Source organism: Rosa chinensis, chromosome 1, assembly GCF_002994745.2.
Source record: "Rosa chinensis cultivar Old Blush chromosome 1, RchiOBHm-V2, whole genome shotgun sequence".
Classification (NCBI taxonomy): Eukaryota; Viridiplantae; Streptophyta; class Magnoliopsida; order Rosales; family Rosaceae; genus Rosa; species Rosa chinensis.
Window position 1 is genome coordinate 27,466,400 of NC_037088.1, and position 24,042 is coordinate 27,490,441.

Here is a 24,042-nt window from a genome sequence, read left to right on the forward strand (position 1 = left end):
CAGGACCGCCTTCAAGTCCTTATACTAGCTTGTACTTTCAGATCGGGCCGATCGTCACCGTCCTTTTAGTCAAAAGTGTTGTAAAGTCAATGAGTTGAAGGGTGTGGGATTGGATGTGAGTAGTACTGGTCAGAGCAAAGGCATGTTGTGCCCATGAGGTCCCACGACCTATTTGAGGATAGGCTCTCGATGCGCTACACCGCCTCCCACACGTTTTTGTTATACAATCTCGAGTTGTACCTCACAAAGTCACAATGTCAGACATATCAAGTCGAGTCCAATAGTATGGTTATCATTTTCTTTTTTAATCAAATCAAATTAGATTGTCAAATCGATTAAAGACAGTGGGAGGCACGCATTACACATAACGGCCTTATGAAGGGGTAGGGACAGTTAGAAGTGAGCTGTTGCTAAGAGCCCTAAAATCTAAAATCCTATGTAAAGTTGTCTTTGATATCAATCGAAACTAAGTAACCAAGAGAACATGGCACTATCAGAAAGGAAAACGAACTAAACTAAATTCTCAACTCAAATTCTTAACACTTCAAGGACCTCCATATACAAAGGAAGCTAACCCAAAAGCATCTAATTTGAGCTATAGGCTAATCAGCCCAAACGCACTAAGCCCACAACAATCTATAGCTATAGCACAATCACCCAACAGAGGAAGGGAAATATTTAAACAAAAACAAAAGACAAAACTAACTAAGCTAACAGCCCATAATGGCCCAAAGGGAGAGATAGTGCCCACATCCAATAGATATGGCCTATTCCAAAACTAGCCACCCCTCCCAATGCAAAATTTGTTGCACACATCGTTGTCAACGCTACATGTCGTCCATTGCAGCCACTATGTCACCACACAAAAGCCACTAGCGGAATCTCTACACCAATCTCAAACCCAAACAAGATGTGGAACCCCCTGCACACAGACCGCCAAGAGCTCTACAAAGCCACAATCACCGCCGCTTTCGCTTGGAGAGATTTATGAACAAAGCCAACCCCGATCACGCCAGTCGTTGTTAGTCGTCACTTGCACTGATGCACACGAAGCACTCTTGCCTACAAGAAGATTCGAACCAGAATCGAAATCGAACCAGTCACTGTTATCCCCAAGTCTACCGATCCCAAAAGTTAGGGCAAATGAACAATTCCCGTCCAGTAGCAACACAACAAAAGAAGAGCCAAGTGCCCACGCCATCTTCGGTTATCGCCGGACAAAATCGCAGGTTATCATGGAGGTCACTCTTTGTCTTCGCACAAAGCGACTAACGATGTTGAAATTTAGCACGGATTAATAGTAAGGTGATCATAATAAGTTTGCACTTAGTGCAGCATTTATACTCAGGGCCTTTCTTGAGACCAAGGCTCACGCAAGAAGTATTGTGGAGATCTAGGAATGTGAGAGTTCACCTTCCGCGCCTTGCGCTACTCATCATGGGTTGGCACCAACGCTATTCTCTTATTGTCTTGCAGGATGTTTTGGACGTTGGTGATGACTTGGTCTCACTTGAGCTCACAATATGTTCGACTGTGTGTTAGGGGAGTAGGGGTCATATGCCGAAAAATGTGGTTTGCTTTTGGAAAGGTAAATAGTAAAATGGCGAACTAAAATGACTTGAACTACTTTTTATTTGTTTTCCTTAAGGGCAAACAGCTTTTATGTATGGTCATACTCATATTCAAGTTGAAGGAGATTCAAAGATTCTCACTAACAGCATAGCTAGAAAGAATTCTTGACCTTGGAGGATAAAAAAGTTAGTTTGAGACTAAATGATCTCTATATCCTTTCACTCAATCTGACTCACACATGCTCAGGAAGCCAATTTTGGTGATGATGTTATTCCCAATCATAGACACACTTTGGAGATTTCTAATTGGTCCATGCTTAATTTGAATTGACAGTTTCTCAAAAAAAATTGGTCCATGCTTAATTTGAATTGACAGTTTCTCAAAAAAATTGGTCCATGCTTTACCATTTCAAGCTGCCCAAGCTCTTTGTTTTGATAATTTGAATTTACGTTGTTTTTGGATGACTCTTTGTAGCATTTGGTTTTTATTTTGTAATTGAAAAAAAAAAAACAGCTTTTTATTTAATTTCTTTTTCTATCAAAATTTTTATTGAAAACAATACAATTGGAAGGTTTTGTACAAAGTAATGTATGTACATGATTTATATGGCATGGTAATTTGTTATGAATTCAAATAATTAATTGGAAGGTTTTCCACACCAATATTTTTTAATGATTGAGATTTGCTATATATGAAAATGAGTAGCTAGTAGTAGGTATGGACCATTTGCTTGTATTCCAAAATTAGTACTAATTGAACACAATTCAGGAGAGACTCACCCTTTATCTGTATATATTTTTTAATTGTTCGTTGTTTGGTTGTATGGCATTATATTTGAATCTTAGTTTATCATGATTCTATATATTTATTTCTCAGTTATGTACTGTAAGTTTTTGAAAGATGTCTCATAATGCAAAAGAAATAGATAGAGTCAGTGAATAGAGTTTTGTCTGTGAAAAGAACTTTCATAGGGAAGTCGTGCCATATATCTAGTACTGCTGCCTAATCAGTGCACATGTAGGGGATTTTTGGGTATTTTACTTTAATAAAGTAAAGGTAGTTTCAGAATATAATTAAAATTTTTCTGGATTTTGATTGGGTTGCCGTACTAGATGTACAAGTGGCACAACTGTCGTATGTAAGACTTTGTCTGGTTCTTCTGTTTTAATTACCGTTAAAGAAAATTATGTCATGCATAGATCAAAGAATCTTTAGATTACCTTGCACTGAGTTCGTTAATTATAGTCAATACCAACAAAGAAAGAAAAGAATTACTTAGATGGAGAAAAGAAATGTACGTTAATTAAACAAAATCTTTAATAAACCAAGAGGTGGTCATGTGGGTTCAGTGAGGAAGCAAAAAGAAGATTGCAATGGATTATTGATTAATTTGTCAACTCCACCATTGACTACGTGACACATGGCAACCCATTCTCTTCCTTTCTCTTAAACGGCCACAACCCACCGTTATTCTTCTGTTAGTCTCTTGGTTCAGCACACACACTCTTCTCTCACATGCTCACCCACTCCTCATTATCCCTTCACACATGTGCAGCCAACCCTATTCTATAAAACTCACTCTATTAATCCCATTCAATACACCAAACAGTAGTGGCACCATAAAATAGAGGCAGCCCTTTCGGCTGCTCTCTTCCCCATCCTTCTCCACCATTTTCCATATTTTCTTTAGTTTTATTTTATGAATTTGAAGGATTACTCACCCAAAGCTTTAAGAATTCATCAAAGGTTTCTACCTCTACAAGATTCAAGACTTGGGTAATTGTGGGAGTTGTAATTCCAGGATAGTCATGCTAGCTTTCTAGCTATTTGTGGCTACCTTTGTTTTCTCCTACACTTCTATACTCTTTTCTCTTTGAATTTTGTAATATTGATGTCTATGATTATGGGTTGTGAGTAATTTCCTTGTTGGGGGTTAGGGTTGTGTGCCATAACCCAAATTTTGTGTAAAAGATGTTTAATTTAATGTAATGATGCAATTTTCATTTGATGGATGCTTATATCAATTATTGTTGGGTTGAAATACATGTCTAGGAGCCTAGTCAACTCTAGGATGTGTATTTTGAGCATGTCTAGGACGGAGTTAGAGACTTGACCCCCTCTAATTCCTAAGCTAAAAACCTTCAATTTCGTATTCGAGGGGTTATAAGCATGGTGATTTACACCCGTTGCGTGATTGCGCAGACGGGTCGCTTAGTAGTCTAATTCCTCGATCTCTAGGCCTCTTGATGTGAATTAGGGACCCTTGAACTGGCTCTAATTCATGTCAAGTGAGTTCCTACGACCCGGAGTAGGAACCAATGAAAGAGAATTTCGGTCCTTGAGTCTTGAACCGCCTTGGATACGACTACCGCCTAAGTAGGAAAATTGCATATACATTATATTAGCCTCAGACACATGAGATTTGGGTGAAGGAACCTCCCTAGCACCTGACATTCCCATCTATTTGGTTTTCACTTTTATTAATTTCTTTGCATTTTAATTAATTGCTTTACATTTCATTACATTTTTGTTAATCTAAAATCATCTCTCAAAATATTGAACTCCGACCTCATTGTAGATAGCCATCACTAGGATCTTAGTTTTGATTAGGCTTTGGTGAAAATCAAGGCCAAGCATTGCTAAGACTTGGTGCCTTAGATTAGTATATTTATTCACTTTATTTTCCTTTATTTGCTTAGTGACTTTAGTTCTGACTACCCAAGGATTGTGGGTTAGCCATAATCCCCGTGGTTTAATAATTTTGGGCTTAATACTTCCCTATCTTGACATGATTCGTACAGTTGCGAGAGTTTATGATTCAAGTCATATAGTTATCATTCAGACTACTAGGAATGCAAAGCTGAAACTAGAAAGTCAGTTGAATGCCACGTGGATGCCAGAACTTTGATATCAGCATCATCAGTTCCTCACTGCATTATCACACATTTCCACACAATCAGACGGGGGTTTTTACTCAATGTCTGCATACTCATTCCTATGCTTTTTCTCCATTATATTTAGCTCTACTTTTAACCCCCAATCTCTACCCAACACTCCTTTGCCTTATCCTCAACTTTCAGCATTTTCAGACGATCAAATTGTTGAAAATAATGAGGGAAAAGCATAGGAATGAGTATAAAACACTTGAGCAAAAGCAGAAATCTCACAAGTCACTAAGAAGCCTCCCACATAGAAGTATTCCTCATTTTCCACTTGCTTTTTGGGATTAGTTGGTTGTATCTATCTTCTGATTTGGATTCCTTTTCTGTGCAAGAAGAAATCCAGTACATCATAACCAAATTCCAAGAGAGCCAAGACTGACAAAGTGAAGAACAGCAAGGATCCAAATACACCCAAGTAACCTCTCACTGCCTTCTTCCTATTCATGTAAGTCTCTATATTTCATTCAACATGACAGATATTTCATTTCTTTCCAGTTGGACTTGCATGTCTTCCCTTTTCTTTAATGGATTTTTTTTTCTTTTTCTCTTTTCAAAGTTCACTAATGGTCACCTGAGAAGAGCAATATTTACACTAATTGTATATGTCTTTTTTTCTTTTTCTCCTTTCAAAGTTCGCTCATGGTCACCTGAGAAGAGCAATATTTACACTAATTGTATATGTCTTTTTTTCTTTTTCTCCTTTCAAAGTTTGCTCATGGTCACCTGAGAAGACCAATATATACACCAATTCAAAATTAAATGTACTTTTCAATCACAACCGCGACCCGAGCACATATTTGAAAAGATTTGTACCAACCGATGCCTGCAACCCCACCCATCCAAACCTTTCCAGCCTATGTCGATCAACCCTGGCGAATCTTTCTACCGTACAAGCCCGTCTAATGGGGACGTTACAAAGACGCGCAGTCAGACGGAGTATCACAGGCCTATGAAGCGAATTCTCTATCTTTTTTCCTCTCTCTGCAGCAATTATTTTTTTCCTTCTTCTTTTCTTTCAATTCTGCTCCTTATTAAAACGTAAATTTCAAAGCTTCATAGCAAGAACATGTAAACGGGTAAAGTAGATATTGTCGAAAAGATAGTCATGCATAAGTCAAAATTGGTGTTTGAGCATGTAATCCAGGGCAAAAAAGTGTTTGCTTCCCTTCATTTAGTGTAAAGGGTTGCACATCTTTGTTTTTTAGCAAGTGTTGAGTAAAAATTGCACAAAATGAAAAATGTCACCCAACGTAATTTCACTTGTATTCATATAAAGAATAAAGTTTTAATTATTTTGGGTTTGACTCATTTAAGACAGAATGTGTCTCTTAATTACAATTTCTTATTATAAGGTAACACCCTTTGATTCCATTTATTAAGGAACCAATGAGTGTTTGTTTTTGTTTTTGCCGGGCATCCTAATTTTAGAATGGGTTGCCTACGTACCTGGGAGTGGATCAAGCTACTAGTAGTTTAAAGAATTCCAATGAGTGAATGACCCATTGGAGAGCTTCGACTAGGAATAGTGTTTAGGATGTGGTTGCATCTAGATTATTTGGTTCCAGATTGCCTACATACCCATGCGGGATCAAACCACATGTAGTTCCAAGCTTTTGGGATTTAAATAGGTAGATGAGCCATTTATTTTTGGATTTTGTGTTTGAGATATTTATGAGGGTTTAGAGCTCTTGAATTTGCGTTCGGGTAATTTGGGAATGATTTGATTTTTGGGCTCTTGCCCAATAAATGCCCACTTACTTCACTAAAAGATTTGTGTGCCCACTTACCCAATTTAAATATAAAAAGATAAGTTTGCCCTTTAAATAATTAAAAAGTCATTGGAGACCTCGCCGGACTCTGGTCACCGGCCGCGGGAATCCTGTCACTAGCAACCGGAATCAGGTCACAAGTAGCCGGAATCCGATCACCAGTCGCCACAGGCTTTTATTACCCCCAATACCCCAATAAATTTTTATAAAGTTTATTGGAGGGCAATAAAATGTTTATTAGGTATTATTGGGGGGCAATAAAATAGGACGTGGGACTCCGGTCACCTGTCTAGAGGTTGCTGGAAGTTCGCAAAGAGGTCGCATGGACTTTTATTACCCCCAATAAAAATTTATTGGGTGCAATAAAAAGTTTATTAGGAGGCAATAAAGTTTATTGGAGGGCAATAAAAAGTTTATTAGAGGGCAATAAAGTTTATTGGGAGGCAATAAAAAGCTTATTGGGTATTATTGGGGGTAATAAAAAGTTTATTAGGGGACAATAAAACAGGACACCTGACCGGAGTCCCGCGGCAGATGACCGGAGTCCGGTGAAGTCTCTCTCTCTCTCTAAGTGACAAAGGGAGAGATGGTAGAATTGTCCCAAAAATAAACAAAAATTAATAAAAAAATAACTTAATTGAGTTTTAAGGCAAAAAATATGTATTTTGTTGGGTAAGTGGGCAATCTTATAAGATGTTTAGGTAAATGAGGTTAGTGTAGCTCAAATTTGAGTAAATGGACATTTTCTCTTGATTTTGTTGGTATTTGGGTGAATTTGACTAGTGAAGTCAGAGATTCAGATTGGCTGAATTTGAACCGTAGAGCCAGGGATTTGATTTGAATTTGTGGTTGCATCTAGTGGGTCGTTAGATTGCCTACATACCCTCTGAAGGAACCAAACCATTGTAGTTCAAATGTTTGTTGCTTTGGGGTTTCGACAGATGAATGAACTGTCAAAAGATTGTAATATATTAAGCATTTGGTTGAATGTGGTATTGAAGGAAATAGGAATTCGGTTTCGGTTGTGGTTGCATCTAGATTTAAATTCAGATTGCCTAAATTTGGCTGTTTATCTTTCTTTATTTCTTTACTCTATTCTTGAACAAAAGAACTTAGAATTTGAAATCTTATCTTTGTATTTGTCAGCAACTTTGGGCCTCTAAATTTAATTAAGGTGAATTCAAACAAGGTAACTTGCACTGGGTTCGTACAAATGTTCCAATGAAGTTATTTAATTTCCTTGCTCAAATTTGTTTTCATAATCAAAGGGTTGTTTACAGATGTTTTCAATTGGGAGGTATTATTGCTACTGCAGAAGCATACATGGTAAGCCCCCTCATCTCCCACTGTAATTTTGCTTTGGTATCCTTTTTATGTTACTGCACTCTAACAATAAAAAAAAAGCTCGTTTTGTCCTATTTACCTTTAATGAACTTTCTAAATTGGTTAGATCTTTAGGCTTCAGCTTTCTAAGGCGGCACCTCTTTGACTTTGTTGTCTGTTGTTGGATATTGTAAACACTTTGATACTAACAAGTTCTTATCTTATGAACATTATTCTATTTATAAAGTGTGAATGTACTGTTACACTGTTCCTAAGGGTTGGAAAAACTGTTTTTGTCCTCACTGTTTGAAGAGAATATCAAGTTGGTGGAAAAGTCATTTTTGTCCTTGCTTTTGTCAGTGTTGGATAGTCATGACGATCGGGTCATTTTCATCCTTGCATTTCTCAGTCTTGGACGGGCATAACAATCGGGGCTAGGATTCAGTGGCTTACATCAAGATCAAAAAAAGCGAAAGAAGAGAGAAGAAATAAAAGACCGGCTGCAAGGTATTGGAAGATCAAACAAGAGAGCAGAGAGAAAGAGAAAAGGAGAAGATCTATTGGGTCAAAAAAAGTGAAAGAAGGGAGAAGAAAGAAAAAACCAGTTGCAAGGTATGTGGTTTGAATCGTTCTGTGGTTTTTGTTGTTGGAATTTTTTATTCTTTTGTTTTTGAGGGGGATGATAGTTTTGGGTTATATTTAGAAATTGTTTCTAGAGTATAATTGTTTCTAATTGTTTCATTTGTAAGAAAAAGGAAAGGAGGAGATCTATCGGGTTTGCAAAGACGAATAGAAGAGAGGAAATGAGAAGATCTATTGGGTCTAGAATAAAAAAAAGCGAAAGAAGAGAGAGGAAAGAAAAAACCGGTTGCAAGGTATGTGGTTTGAATTGTTCTGTGATTTTTGTTGTTGGATTTTTTCTTCTTTTGTTTTTGAGGGGATGATAGTTTTGGGTTATTTTTACTGGAGGATAATTGTCTGTGATTGTTAGATTTGAAATGATAAATATGAAATGATTTTTCAATTATAGGTATTAAACTGGGTTGTTCAATTTGCTTTTGTTTATCAATTCATCTGTTGTTCGATTTGTATGTGTTTGCAGAGGAAGGTTGAAAAAGGGAGACAAAGAGTAAAGAGTAGAGGAAAGGAGATAGGTGTTATCATTTATCTATCCAGAAAAGGTAATCGCCGTTCAGTTCTTCTTGCTGACTGAAAGTTAGGCTCATTTGGATAAAAGTAAATGTATTTTATTTATTAGTGTAAGATTTTGATGTTAGTTTTGATGTGAGAAGAGAAAGAAGATTTTGTTTCTTGGTTGTTGGGGTAGTTGGTTTTGGGTTTGCTTTTACTTTTTTTTTTCCTGCGTTATTGAGTTGTGCGGGTGGTTTAATATTTGTTTCATGCCTTCTTATATAGTTCTCATAAAGGTCTTCAGTATTTGTTGCTATATGTTATTGATATTGTTGCTGTGGTGTTACCAAAACGAGTACTCCGCATTAAGGTTTTGATTTCGTTGTGTTCTACAATCAGACCTTAAATAGCTTTTGATAATCATTATTAATCCCTGAAAATGCTTAAGGTCTTTTAACTCTAGAAAGTTATTCATTGCTGTATGTTGGTATGGAACAAAGATAGTTAACATTCAAAATTTTGGGAGTTGGGTGCACTGAAGATTATTTAAAATGTCAGCTTTCTAATTTAACAACTCAAGTTCTACACCAGACTCCCAAAATATAGAAATAAGTGTAGGAATGCGTTTTCAGCAGTTCTTGCCTTAGAACACAATGTTTATTTCAACAATCTTGATTGGAGCCAATAAACAAATGATAATTGTTATAACTTCTCTTATTTGTCTATTTATGCAGGTCTACTGTAGGAAGACTGAGTCAACGATTATAAATTCTACAGACATAAAATCGACATCACTGTTGACTGCAGGCAAAATTTTTCAGTGGTTCATTTTTCTGTTTATGGGGCTCTGATGGTTGATGCATGGTACATATTCTTTTACTTCTCAATATTTACTTTCAATTTGGTTTGATTTGTTTTTCTGTTTACAATGTTTGTTTTATTCATTCGCTTATATGTTTGTTCGTTGCTACATTTCCAATATGTAATATAGATAGAGTTTCTAAATTCTTTCTTCTTTTTTTTTCGAAAGGAAAAAAAAAGGCAAAAAAAGAGGACAAGATTTAAGCTTTTGGTAATGAATACCCATGTTTTGTGAAAATTTTCATTCAGGAGAACCAATCCATGTTTATTTATCTTTAGTAGAGTTGAATTTTTATTTTGTACTTCACCTCAGTTTGTTTTTTGTTTTGGAATTGTTAATATGGTTTGTATTCATGGTATAGATTTTATAAATGTTAATACGGTTTGTATTGATGCTAATCATGTTTTGCATTATTCTATTAATCTTAGTTTTTTTATTCCATACTTACTTCTACTTTATAAATGTTAATATGGTTTGTACACGCAACAAAAGAACTTCCCGAGCTAAGGAGGTTGTTGACAAGAAACTACTGAAGGTATATTTTCAGATACATTCTTCCAACTTTTGGTTTCTTTATAATTCTGGAATATCATCATCAATATATCTGTTATAAGAAAGAATTTACTCAATCAAAAGGTTGTTCAACTTTTTGTAATTGTGGATTTTGTACTTCAATTAGTAGAATTGATAGTACATACTTTCTATTACTCATCTTTTCTGTAAATATGAATTAGTATTAGCTTTCACTTTTCATTTACAGTCACACAAACTTAGCCTATCTATCACAATAGTGCTAGAGCCAGTAAGATATAAGACTGAACCCCAATCTCTACAATTCACAATTATAGTTGTCCTAGGGCGATGCATTTTTTATCACCCTATGAAAAATTGAATTTTCAACCAACTCTTTAGTTGGCAGTCTCCAGACTGGATTTGGATCCAACATGGCCTTATATATTGAAATAATATGTTGCAGTCAACTTTGCAACTGACGAAACAATGACAGATAAAAATTTCAATGAACCTATTTCATTTTGCAAGTTTTAAGAAATTAAAGTTGAATCAACTTTGAAACTGATTTTGGGCAGTTATGTTGCTGCATTTGCTTATTCTCCACATTTTCGTAGTAAGTATTAACATGTGCTCTACATCATTTTTGGTAAGAGGCCGGAAGAAAAAAAAGGAGAACAATGTACTACTTCATCTCATATGCTCACTTTATAATTCTGTAGTAGCATTAAATCAATTGAAAGTAGTTTTGGCATTTAATATCAACTTGCATAAATTGAAGAAGACAATGGTCTAGCTCTTGCTATAATTGCATATTAGATTGACAAACATTTGTCAAATATACATTGCGGGATTTAATGATCAATCATTCGATCTTGCAGGTACTATCGTAGAACTTCAAAATGGCAATGATGCACCTCAGAAGAGATCCAAGATTTTCGTCAATTTTTGGGGGAAACTTTAGCATTGTTTCACAAGAACTGGCTCCTCAAATTTTGATTGAAAACTGTTTTATTCACTTATCTAAAATTCTGCTCTTCAGTGATTTTTTTTGTTTCTAAATTTGTGTATTGCTATATTAACATGTCAATGGAAATCAAATTAATGGTGTCCACAGATACCAAGGTCTTTAGCTCAATGAAAGCTTTTAATTCATTCATAACACTAATTGCCACACTTTCCTCATTAATAAAAAAATAAAATCAAATATCAATAACCCACTCTTTCACTGCACCTATTGGGTGTGCCACTGTTTCTATTTAGAAAATAATAGAGTTTGGCAAACAAAAGCAAACATACTTTTAAACTTATCACGTTTTCGTGCCTGGAATTTAGGCATAATTTCGCTAAAGCAAGTATCTCTGAATGACATCAAAAGACAAATTTTCGCTTTAAAGTGCATTGTAACAACCAGCACCACTAAAATGCTAAAGTGCAAGACCATCAAAAAAAGTTTATAACTATATTGCTAATGTTAAAGCTTCTAAAACAAACCAATAGGACATGGATGTGGATGCCCACAACATCACATATATTCATGCAAGGCATAGAATTCCTGAAATGGGATATGATATTCTCAACATGCCTTTTCACATGTGAGTCATAAAGCCAAACATATAGATGCATTACGATGATAACATGAAGCATAGGTGACCATTGGGGCTAACATATGGATCAACCCTTCTCATATATACCATGTTAAAGTCAACAAAAGCTATGGAATCATTGCAGCGATGCCACAGTCTAGAAGATAAGGTGTGTCGAATTTTTCACATACTGCAATCCAACAAACAGTGATAAAAAGGGATTTGCTGTACGATAACTTTTTTGCCCCAAAATCCCAAGTATATAGACCAAAACCACACCATCTATCCACTTTCAGAAGTCTTCATCCTTACCTATACCCACTGTTAACCGATAGCAAACTCAGGTACCCGTCTTTTTCTCAATTCCACAACTCTCCATCCTTATCCATGACCACTGTTACCATTCAATCCCTTTTTTGCAAAATCTCCCTTCCTTTTTCATATCATGATTGTATTTAAAAGATACATGTTTTTATTATTGAAGAATCCGATTTGATTTTCAATTATCTACAACGGATTCATCTACCAGAATACACCCATTTTGTTCTTCTTATTGCTTAAATAAGTTGATAGTTTACTACAATCTTTATGTTTTTGATCTCAATCACCCAAAAACTTGAATTCTGCTGCTGAACGTACCGTTTTGAGGCTATCATAGTTGATGGTTTTGGGTATATAGTTCTGCGTTTGATTTGGAAATAATGGTTCAGATTGAGTTTATTGCTCTAAATTTTCTGTATTTTGTATATTACAGTGTAAGTCGAACTGATTTGTATATGAATTTGGGTCTAAATAAAGCTAAGAGTGATCATGGTTTTGCCATCAGTTGTTAATGTTTTATATAAGTTAATAATTAACAATTTATTGAACTGCTGTATATATAGCTTATTACATATATTGAAAGAATCATAGACACATATTTTAGCTTATTTATCACATGTTAGGTCCGAAGTCAAATTTACCTGATTAACTTTATCTTCATAATTCAAACTTAGTGTAAGTATGTTATAAATTACCTTTGTTTATTCTTTTACTTTTGTTTTTTCCTTCATCAAACATTTATTTTTTCCATCCTTGGACTAACCAAAAATGTTTCCACCAGATGTGTTTGCATATACTCACGGGCATAGGAGGTTTCTCTCTCCCCTTGAGAAACCCTAAGGCCTACACCGTTCAAATTCTCGATCTCGTCCAGTGGCGCCCTAATGTTGGGATAGCCTCTGGCCTCCCGCCGTCATGGGGTTGCTGCCTGACGGGAGAACTACTGCCCATGGTGACTTCGTCGGAGGAATGCGCTCTGGCTTTTCAGTTGGTTCGGTTGGGATGGTTTAGATGGTGGTGGTCAGACTGTACGAACCAGTATTACAATCCCTGCTGATGGGTTTCTTGGATCGCAGACGTTAGGGATCTCGATCAATGATGGTGGGGTTTTGGGTAGCCTGGATCGGGGATGGTTTTGGTCCGTATTGATGCAGGTCGTGGTGGCAGAGCTTAGGAGACGTGGTGCTGCAGGTCGTTGCAGTTTGGAACGCCAAGAGGGTGGCAACGTGGGTCGGACGGATCTTGCCGGAAGGTGCAGTGCGGCGGGGGGATTGGAGGAGCACGCTGACTGGCCCGAACCGGTTGATGGGCCTGCGGCGAATTTCCTTGAAGACTAACATGTTGGGCTGCAAATTGTTGGGCTAGGGTTTAGGGCCTAGGCCCAAGCCTATGTTTTTTTAGTTTTTATCTAAATTACAATAATTCCTTGTATTAGGAACCTAAGCACCAATGTGCACTCTATGTCTCTTTAGCGTCTCTGGAGTAGTACTGAATGAGGATATCTGCTATCTCTACGATCTGAAATGTATAATGAGTGGGTCTATTTCTACGTACCATTGTGGGTACTACCACTACCTTCTTGTTTGTCTATGTCCTTAAATGACAGCGGAAGGGTATGTAATAGCCTATTCTGGCTTGTGATGAATATACTATTTCGCCTCGTGGGCTTGATTAAAAAAAAAAAAAATACTCACGGCCATAGGTGTTTGTTGTGTTGGTAGTGATTTCTACTTTTTCTCTATTGTTTTTAACTTATTTTATTTTCTTTACACAAAAGATAAAATAAAAAATAAAAAATAAAGAAAAAGATATTAACATTACAACTAATTTTCAGCTCCTCTATATTACCAAAAATGTTTCTACCACAGCTCTTTGGCTATTTCTCCAAATCTGTCAAAATTCCTTTCAACCAATTCATGACTTCTATGTCAGCCACTTCACTCATCACTATTGCACTACTAATTTGTACTTTTCTCTTTGTTGTTTTTAACTTATTTTCTTTTGTGTACACCAAACATAAAAAATAAATGAGATATTAAGATTACAATTAATTTCGAACAGTATTTCTCCACTCAATTTTTATTCCACAATACCATGTAGACCAATAGTATCTCTCTCGGCTGTGACAATCAAGAAAGCAGCTGCAATCAACTCACTGTAAGAGAAGAAGCCAAGCTATAGCAGTAAGTCCATTCTAAATCATCTTTGTTCATTTAATTTCAATCATGTCTCAGTATTTATACTCTTTCAAATTTTACAGAATCAAGAAGATGTCAGACCAAAGTTACTCCGTGACATAAGAGCCTTTTCACTAACTTTCAAGATCAGAGTTCGTGTGTCCAGAATATGGAGACCAAGGAGATTCAATAGTGAAATATATGACAGCCTCCACTATCTCCTAATTGATGAAACAATAATTTTCATACAAATCATATTCAATTAGTTCAATCATTTGAAAATTTGATAGCATCTGCATTGTCAATGTCTTTGCTGATCTTTTACTCTAATTTAACACAGGGAGATGCAATCCGTGCCAGGATTGATGAATCTGATTACCCCCATGTTTCTAACAAAATGCAACAAGGAGAAATATATGACATCTCTATTTTCTACACCCGAAAAGATCAATCCAAATACAAAGTTGTGAATCATGATGTGTAGCTGGATTACTAATCAACCAAATTTGAACTAGTTGAAGGCATTGTTCCTCCAATCCCAGAATATTCATTCCGCCTTCTTGACTTCAGTGAATTTCCATGTAAGAACCCGATTGGACATATAATCTAATAATCAAGTTTACACAATAATTATATGTGATGTCTTTCAAATAAATCAAAGGATCATATATGCATAAATCAGTGGCTATATTGTTGTGAATTATGAGCCTAATAAAAGATATTATATGTCTTAAAGGATATGAAATCAAGTGACTTAACCACTAAGGAGGTGTATATGGTAAGTGATAGATTCTCTTTGATGGGTAGATTCTATCACATGACACCTATATAAGTCAAGGTTCCTGTTCTCCCAATTCTAGTCGGTTCACAAGTAATCTCGCCCCATTGAGAGATAGAACAAATCATTGTTGGAGAGAGCAGAAGACTTTGTCTTACCGAATCCTTGCTTGAAGACGATGGACTCTATAGGTATTCATTCTATATACGAATATTTATAGTCGTCCAAATGTTTTGTACTTGTATCTCTATCTCTATGCAGATTATGACATGTTCATATTTATTTTTATGATCTTACAAGTGGTATCAGAGCCACTCTGCAGATATAGAGATCGGTTGAAGTTTTGGTTGTTCCTTAAAAGAAAAAAATGATCTCTCTCTGACAGGACCCGCCCCGGATTTCACCTTGAAATCCGAAGTGACCCTGCGGGGCCCACCTTAGAAGAAATTCTACCAAAAATTTGGCAGAACTTCCCTTAAAATGGGCTACCCAAACCTGTAGAAAACATTTACACTCCTCAATCAATTCATCCTTATGCTCCTGGAGCCACCCTGCTCCCCAAATCAACATCAGTCTCCAATTCACAAAACACGCATCCCAACTCAAATATCATAAATCCCATAAGTAATCAGAGCAATTCTAACAGAAAGGTATAAGAGGAAAACCTAATTCAACGACAGATGCGGAAGCCATGCTGTTGACTATGCCTCAACTCCGTGTACGCCCGACCTCAACCAATTCGCCTGCAAACTGGGCATTTGAAACCGAAGGGCCCAGGGGAAAGTACATAAAATACGTTAGCGTGAGTGGACAAAAATAAACAATTTTTTAAACCAAGTGGATTTTATACTTTCCCATATATATATTTCCTTAAAAACTCTCGATGCATGTAACGATTCAGTAAACAATTCATGAGAAGCCCTGCTCAAGAAAAACCGATTAGCCCCGCTAGTCACAAACAACCGAGAGGAAAGATCGAAACTCCGATACTCGACAGGATAAAACCAGCCCCGCTGGTTACACGGAAATCAGACTAGGCCTCACTAGTCGAGAAATGGTAAGATATAAGGAAGAGATATAACCATACGGGAAATGGAGCCTCTCAGGCTCTACCTACCCTCAACTGCCACTCACACATAGATTGTGCGAGGAGGAGAACTAATAACCTCAACTTCCACTCACACATAGATTGTGCGAGGAGGAGACCAAATAACCTCGACTGCCACCCACGTGAGGAGGAGAATAAATCACCTCTACTGCCACTCACCAACACAAAGTAGGTGAGGAGGAGAACAAGCTACCTCAACTGCCACTCACCAACACAAAGTCAGTGAGGAGGAGACCTAATCACATAACCCGCGTATGGTGAGGAAAAATCATCGAAAACCAGTAAATCCATGTAGCTTCCCCATATTTCTCACGAGATAGAAACCATGTATCAAACGACGTGACCCCGCACGCCAAGATTACTCTCAATCTCAAAATGGATCAGTGAGAAATAGGAATAAATCGACGGCGTGTCCCACACGCCCAAAATATTCTTATATCCGTAACCAAAACCGGAAATTAGTATAAGTAAATCTCATTTCCAAAAATCTCTCAAAATCTCCAAGAAGCCAACCAAATCCAAAATCCTTAATTAGGCATTCCCGATGCCAAAACCAAAGGTCAATAAATAAATGAGAAAAATCCAACTCCATCGAAACTCATCTTAAAAATCTTCCAGGAGCTTAACTCGGTGATTAGGGATATGCTTAATTCCGGAAATTTACCTCGGAAATAAGGAATTTGTCAAATAATATTATAAATCATAATCAACCTTTGAAACTCATTATCGACAGCCAATCCACGAGATAAACCGAGATCGAATTTCCGAAAATCAAATCATTTGCTCAATAAGTAATATGATTAAAACTAGAGCATTATTTAAGAAAATAAATGCATGCATCAATATTTAAAAATAAAAGTCCACTCACAGTACTATTGGGCAACCATGCAAACGAGTTCCTTCATCTAACCGTAGCTCGCGACATTGCCCTGTACACAATTATATTTCCGTAAACGGCAATCCGATAAAATAATTACGAACTTAAACGAAATCCGAAAATCTCTATCTCCATTACTTCTCAAATTCACCCCAAACCTCTTCCACAACACCAATTCCTCAATTTATATATTCCACAACGAAAACGAGGGAGATCCAATGGCCGGATTTCCCACAATTCAATCACAAAACTCCAAATTTCAGAAATTCACAAACAATTCCAAACTCCTCCAAAATTCACCAAACTTCACATACAAGCTCTATGATAATTATAGAATTTAACTAGCCAGAAATTGAAATTAAAAAGCTACCCTAGCCGCCGATACAGCCTCCCACAGTGGCGGCGGCGCCGCCACTGCCACCAACTCCAATGGACACCAAAATTTGACAGCGGCACCTACTCAACACACTGATTCAACTTCTCAACTACAACATTCCCAAATAACAATTAAAAACGGCCGAAATCGATCAATGAACAAAACCCAGAAATCCTCAAGAACCCTAGAATTTCAATTCGTCGATTCGGCATCTACACAATAAATCGTGATACAAGGCCATAGGGGAAATGATCAGTGATGAAAACCGAACCTTCGACGGCGAGATGGGGACCGGAGGTGGCCGAAACCGCCGGAAATCGGCAAAAACCTCAAATTGCAGCCGGAGGGGATTTTGCTTCGATCCGTGCTTTTCCGGTCAAATCGTCGAAAACCAAGGTTACTAGGGTGATCGGAGGGAGGAGGCGCTCCTCTGATGACCGGTGGCACGCCGGTTGGTGGCCGGAAAGTGGCAAATCGAAAGGGAGAAGAAAAATGGCCGAACCGGAGGAGAGAGAGGTCGGGGGAGAGGAGAGAGAAGAGGAAGGGTGGGTTTCCGGAAATGGAAACCTACCCTGGGTAAATTTCTATTTTAATCAAAAATTACCATGAACAGTAACTTCACATTTTTGGCCATAACTCTCGCATACTAAGTCCGATTTTTACGCACCACATATGCACGCGCTCGGTTTAACGTCCCCTACAACTTTCATGAAGAACCTTTCCTCAAATTTTGACCCGAACAAAAAGTCAACTTTTAGGGCCACTAAAATACCGAATTAGGGTAAAAAGTAAGAGCAGTTGTCGTTTACCGTTCAAATGACTAGTAAACGGGTAAGTGAAAATACGGGATGTTACACTCTCTCTCTCTCTCTCATTTGGGATTTTGTATAAACAAAACAAAAGGAAAATTTGGATTAAAGTAAAATAAAATAAAACAAAACAATATGGACCTATGCTTTTAACTCAAGCGGTGCGTTTTGTTCTATTAGAATCAATATGATTCAATCCATTTTTCTTCCGCTGCACATATTTGGGTTTTCACAAACCCAGTTTTGGGGGTTTTTTCCTTTTGGTGTTTATGCTTCTTATTTACTCAAACCAAGCAATGAGTTTACATACACTTATCACATGCGAGCCCATATCATGTCCCTTTTGTTGTTTCCATGCTTATACCCATCCATACTTCACGCTTCTATCATCAAATTTAAGAATTGAAATTCATTGAGGTTAGCATTTATTTTCTTTCCAATGTCTCTATTGTGTGGTTGGATATAATCAGAAATTGTGTGTACGTATTACACTTCAACTTGCAGGAACAAAATGCTCAGGTATTGGTATGCAGTTTGACAATTTTTGCTAAGCTAATTTTCATTCTTTCATATCAGTGTACATGAATGCGTAGAACATATAATTGCAGAATTATTCATTATGAGTATTTTTCTGGGCTAGATGGCAATTCAGCATCCAGCATATGTTTATATATATTTTGCAATATATGTTTTTTTGTTTGAGGTCTTATTTAAGTTAAAGTTTTAATCGAAACCTTCACACTTAAATATACACTTCGTAAGACTCAAACAAAACATTGGTCTAGTTCTGAGATACCCCATAATGATTTTCTCTTGCCATACAGGTGTTAAAATTGTTTAGGTTTTTTCTCAGTTCATGGTTATAATATTAGACCAAAATTGTGACCTGAAAATATGATATATGGATGTTCTCTTACCATACAGGTGTTAATTAAGTATATCGTAGTTTAAGTCAGCACATCGAAGGAATTTAGAGCACATAAAGAAATCTTATCATCTTGCTCACATGCGTTGATAAAATTTATCAAGTTTCGTGTTCTATAAAGCTTGTGGTGTGATAAAGAACTCAAGGCACTAATAAATTTCTTGCTCACATGTGTTATTTAATAGTGCAACTAAAGATTGGGGTATTTGAACAATTTTTGTGCTCTCTGAATTGTTCTTTTGTTGTTCATTGTATGACATGTTTAGGATAATTTTCTTAAGGCCTATTACATGTTTTACTTTACAGTTTCTTCTGCGCTTATGACACCTATAGAAATTCTGAGTGTAACCAACTTTAAGGGTTGGAAGCATGACATAATGATAAACCTAGGAATTATGGATCTCGATTTAGCCTTAAGGGAGGATCGGCCTGTGATTACTCCAACCAGTACTAATGCTCAGAAGCATAAAGCTGAAAAATGGGAGAGATCTAACAAGGTGGCGTTGTTGTTCATGAAAAAGTACATGAATGAGACTGTTCGAGGTAGCATTGCAGAAACTAATGATGCCAAGGCTTATCTGGCAGCCATAGGACAGAAGTTTCAGGAATCTTCAAAGGCAGAAACAGGAAACCTGATGATGGCACTGTCTAAGGCGCAGTTTGAAGGAGAAGGAAGCATTAGGGCACATTATGAAGCTGATTGACCTGAGCAAGAAACTTTCAGCCCCAGTAATTCCTATTCCTGATCCTTTCCTTGTCCATTTTGCTCTTAAATCCCTCCAGATGCCTATAGCCAACTGAAGGTCAGCTATAATACTCAAAAGGAGAAGTGGAACATGGATGACCTTATTGCGCACTCTGTGCAGGAAGAAGCTAGGCTGAAAAAGGAGAAGGAGAAATATGTCCTCTTGGTTACTTAGTGAGGGAACAATAAAGGGAAGGCTGCTGGACCCTACAAACGCCCACCTCATCATGCCAAGAGTGCTTCTCCAAAGCAGAACTCCTCTTCATCCAAAGGATCTCAGAACCTTAAGCCAAAACAAACAACATTTTTCAAATGCTTCTTTTGCAAAAATTCTGGTCACATGAAGAAAAACCGTGCTAAGTATAAGTCGTGGCTAGAAAAGAAGGGTACGTATAGTGTTTTTACTATCATAGGTCCTTGTCTAGGTTCGGCTCATGTTTTTACAATAATTGAGTCAAATCTTATTTCTGTTCCTTCAAATTTCTGGTGGTATGACACCGGTTCTCCTATTTATATCTCAAATTCCTTGTTGGGCTTCGTAAACCGGAGACCTCCAAGTAAAGATGAAGTCAAAGTTTTCATAGGGAATGGAGTCAAAGTTGCTGTTGAAGCCATAGGAACTGTTCAACTTAAGTTAGAATCTGGTTTTGTTTTGATTTTAAAGGTTGTTTTGTTTATTCCTTCGATGAGAAGGAATTTAATTTCCCTTGTCAGACTTGTTAAGGATGTTTTCAAGTTTACTATTTCTGAAGAAATAAAGTTTTTCCTTAATTCAAATTGTGTTGGTAGTGCTTATCTTCAAGATGACATGTGGCATCTGAGGTGTTCTTATTCTATTGATTCTTATCTCATAGAGCAATCTATAGGTTCCAAAAGAGTCTGAATTAATGAAAATTCCTCTTTTCTATGGCATAAACGTCTTGGACACATATCCAAAAGATGTCATCAACAGCTTGTTAAGTCTGGAATACTTCTAGCCTTAGATTTTTCTGATATGGCAATCTGTGTTGATTGCATAAAAGGCAAAATGACAAACTCCAGGAAGTTAGGTTCCACACATAGTTCTAATCTACTATGAATGGATATTTGTGGTCCTTTTAATGCCAATACCATCTGTGGCAAAAAGTATTTTATAACCTTCAGTGATGATTTTTCACGGTATTGCCATATCTACCTACTTTTTGAAAAATCTCAAAGTCTCGAAGCATTTAAAATTTACAAAACTGAAGTTGAAAAACAGTTGGAGAAATCCATTAAACTGGTTCGATATGATAGAGGAGGAGAATACTATGGCAAATATGATGAGGCAGGACAAGATAAGGGTCCGTTTGCGAAATATTTGGAGGAATGTGGAATCATTGCACAATACACAACACCAAGTACACCAGAACAGAATGGGGTTGCAGAACGTAGATATGGTACGTTGTTAAACATGGTCCGAAGCATGATCAGCAGAAGCAGTTTACCAATTTTTTTGTGGGGTGAAGCACTCAAGACTGTAAATTATATTTCTAACCGTGTACCTAGCAAAGTCGTTGATAAAACACCATTTGAAATCTGGAATGGTCAAAAATTGAGTCTTATGCATTTTCATACCTGGGGATGTCCAGCAGAGGCTCGTCCTTACAATCCAGAAGAGAAAAAGCTAGATCTAAAAACCATGCATTACTTGCCATTTTATTGGCTATCTTGATAAATCTAAAGGCTTTAAGTTTTATTGTCCTAGTCACTCCACTAGGATAATTGTAACTAATAAAGCCAAGTTCCTTGAGAATAATATGCCATCCACTGTTCAGGATTTTGTTTTAGAGGAAGAGGGTGAAGAAGCTGTTCGAAATCCAGTAAAAAACACTCCATCCATTCCAACCATAGTATACCCTTTAGTACCAGAAGATCCTCATGTTCTTGATAATCAGATTGTTGAGCATCCCATTGATTTCGAACACCAAGATCTTCCTCCTAATCAAGCAGCTATAGCACAACTAGAAGCTATTCCAATAAGGAGGTCTGAAAGAGTTCGTAAGTCTGCAATTTCCGATGATTATGTGTTATTTCTTCAAGAAGTAGAACTTGAAAAGTTTAGTACCTACCTTCAAAAGGTCGATTTTGATATCGGCGAAGAAAATGATACAATCACTTATAACCAAGCCATCAATAGTTCCCAATTAGCTTTATGGACAGAAGCAATGTATGCAGAGTTAGAGTCCATGAGAGATACTCAAGTATGGGAGCTAGTTGAACTAGCCCCAAATGTCAAGCCAATTGTGTGCAAGTGGGTTTTCAAAACAAAGAAGAACTCAGATGGAAGAATAGAAAGGTATAAAGCTAGGTTGGTGGCAAAGGGTTTTACTCAAAGAGAAGGAGTAGACTACCATGAAACTTTTTCGTCGGTTTCAACCAAAGATTCTTTTCGGATGATTATGGCATTAGTAGCTCATTATGATATGGAGCTACATCAGATGGATGTTAAGACAGCTTTCCTTAACGGAGAGTTGGAAGAAGAAATCTATGTGAAGCAGCCATAAGGTTTTGAGGAACAAGGAAGTGAGCACATGGTTTGTAGGCTCAAAAGGTCAATTTATGGCTTAAAGCAAGTTTCAAGGCAGTGGTACTAGAAGTTTGATTTGGTTGTAATTGAAAATGGTTTTGTGGAGAATCCTCTAGATGAATGCATTTATTTTAAGGTTTGTAGGAGAAGGTTCATTGTCTTGATACTGTATGTTGACGACATTTTATTGGCTAGAACATATATGAAAATGCTCTTAGAGACTAAAGCATTCTTATCCAAGTCTTTTGAGATGAAGGACTTAGGGGAAGCATCTTTTGTGTTGGGAATCAAAATCACAAGAGATAGAAAACGGGGAATGCTGAGAATTTCTCAAGAGAGTTACATAGACAAAGTGCTGAGGTGTTTTTCAATGGAAAATTGTGCTGGTGGAGATTTACCTATGAGCAAAGGTGACAAATTCAATAAGTCACAGTGTCCGAAGAAAGATTTTGAGAAGAATTCCATGAAGAACAAGTCGTACGCTTCACTCGTAGGAAGTTTGATGTATGCCTAGGTTTGTACTCGCCCGGATATAGCCTTTGTTGTTAGCATGCTTGGTAGGTATCAAGTTAATCTAGGAGAGATTCACTGGACAGCAAGCAAGAAAGTTTTGAGATACCTGAAGAAAACTAGAGACTACAAGCTAGTGTACAGGAAAGGTTAATCATTAGATGTGGTTGGGTATTCTGACTCAGATCATGTAGGTGATAAGGATGACATGAAGTCTACTTCTGGTTTTGTTTTCCTCATGGCTGGTACGTGGAGCAATATCATGGAGTAGTTTAAAGCAAACTGAGACTACCTTATCTACCATGCAATCTGAATTTATTGCATTGAGTCATGCCACTACTCATGCAGTTTGGTTAAGAGATCTTATTCGCTGCACTTAGGTTGTTCCAACCATAGAAAGACCGATACCTATCTATTGCGACAATTCTGCTGCAGTTTTCTTTGCAAAGAACAACAAGAGGTCTTCTGGCTCAAAACAAATAGAACTGTAATTTCTTCATGTAAGGAAGAAAACTGAAGAGCTAAAGGTGGTTGTTGAAGACATCAGGACAACAAAAATAATTGCTGATCCCCTCACTAAACCTGTGTCAGTTTCAGTATTTAACAAGCATGTTAAAAATATGGGATTAGTTGATAGCTTTAATTCCATAGAATAGTGGGAGCATATCTCCAAATGTTTGTCTGTTTGCTTCCTTTTGTCTGCAGATTTGGTTTAGGACAAAATACTGTTTACTCCATATACTTATAGGGTCTCGACGTTTCAATTTCACCTAAAAAGTCCCTGAACTTTCCAATTTCACCTAAAAAGTCCCTGCCGTCAATTTTCCGTTATAAAGTCTGTTATCTTGCTGACGTGGCACTATTTCAACAGTAAAATGACTATTTTACCCTTACTGACCAAAAAAAAAAAATACTCTCTTTTCTCTTTTTTAACTCTTTTTTCTCTATTTTTTTTAATTTGTTCTCTTTTTTTTCCTACTCTTTTTTCTCTCTTTTCTCTTTTTTTTTTATTTGTTCTCTCTCTCCTTTTTTTATATATATATATATATATATATATATTTCTTTCTCTTTTCTATTTACCTCTTCTTCCTCTCGGCTCTTCGGCCTTATTTTTCTCCTCCCTGATTGCAGCTCCAGTTTTCGGCCACGCTTGGAAGCCAGAATGGTCGGGTT

General features: G+C 36.9%; 1 long non-coding RNA gene across 2 annotated transcripts; it reads left to right on the forward strand.

The window, feature by feature from the left end:
• Positions 1-7,989: 7,989 nt before the first annotated feature.
• LOC112180761 lies at positions 7,990-11,171 on the forward strand. Of its 2 annotated transcripts, none has more exons than XR_005804602.1 (6): positions 7,990-8,218; positions 8,362-8,481; positions 8,709-8,787; positions 9,472-9,601; positions 10,092-10,134; positions 10,991-11,171. It is a non-coding gene; the product is annotated as an uncharacterized LOC112180761 (long non-coding RNA). The 2 variants fall into 2 exon arrangements; XR_002928470.2 differs by having other exon boundaries at positions 7,991-8,218; positions 8,356-8,481.
• Positions 11,172-24,042: the final 12,871 nt, after the last annotated feature.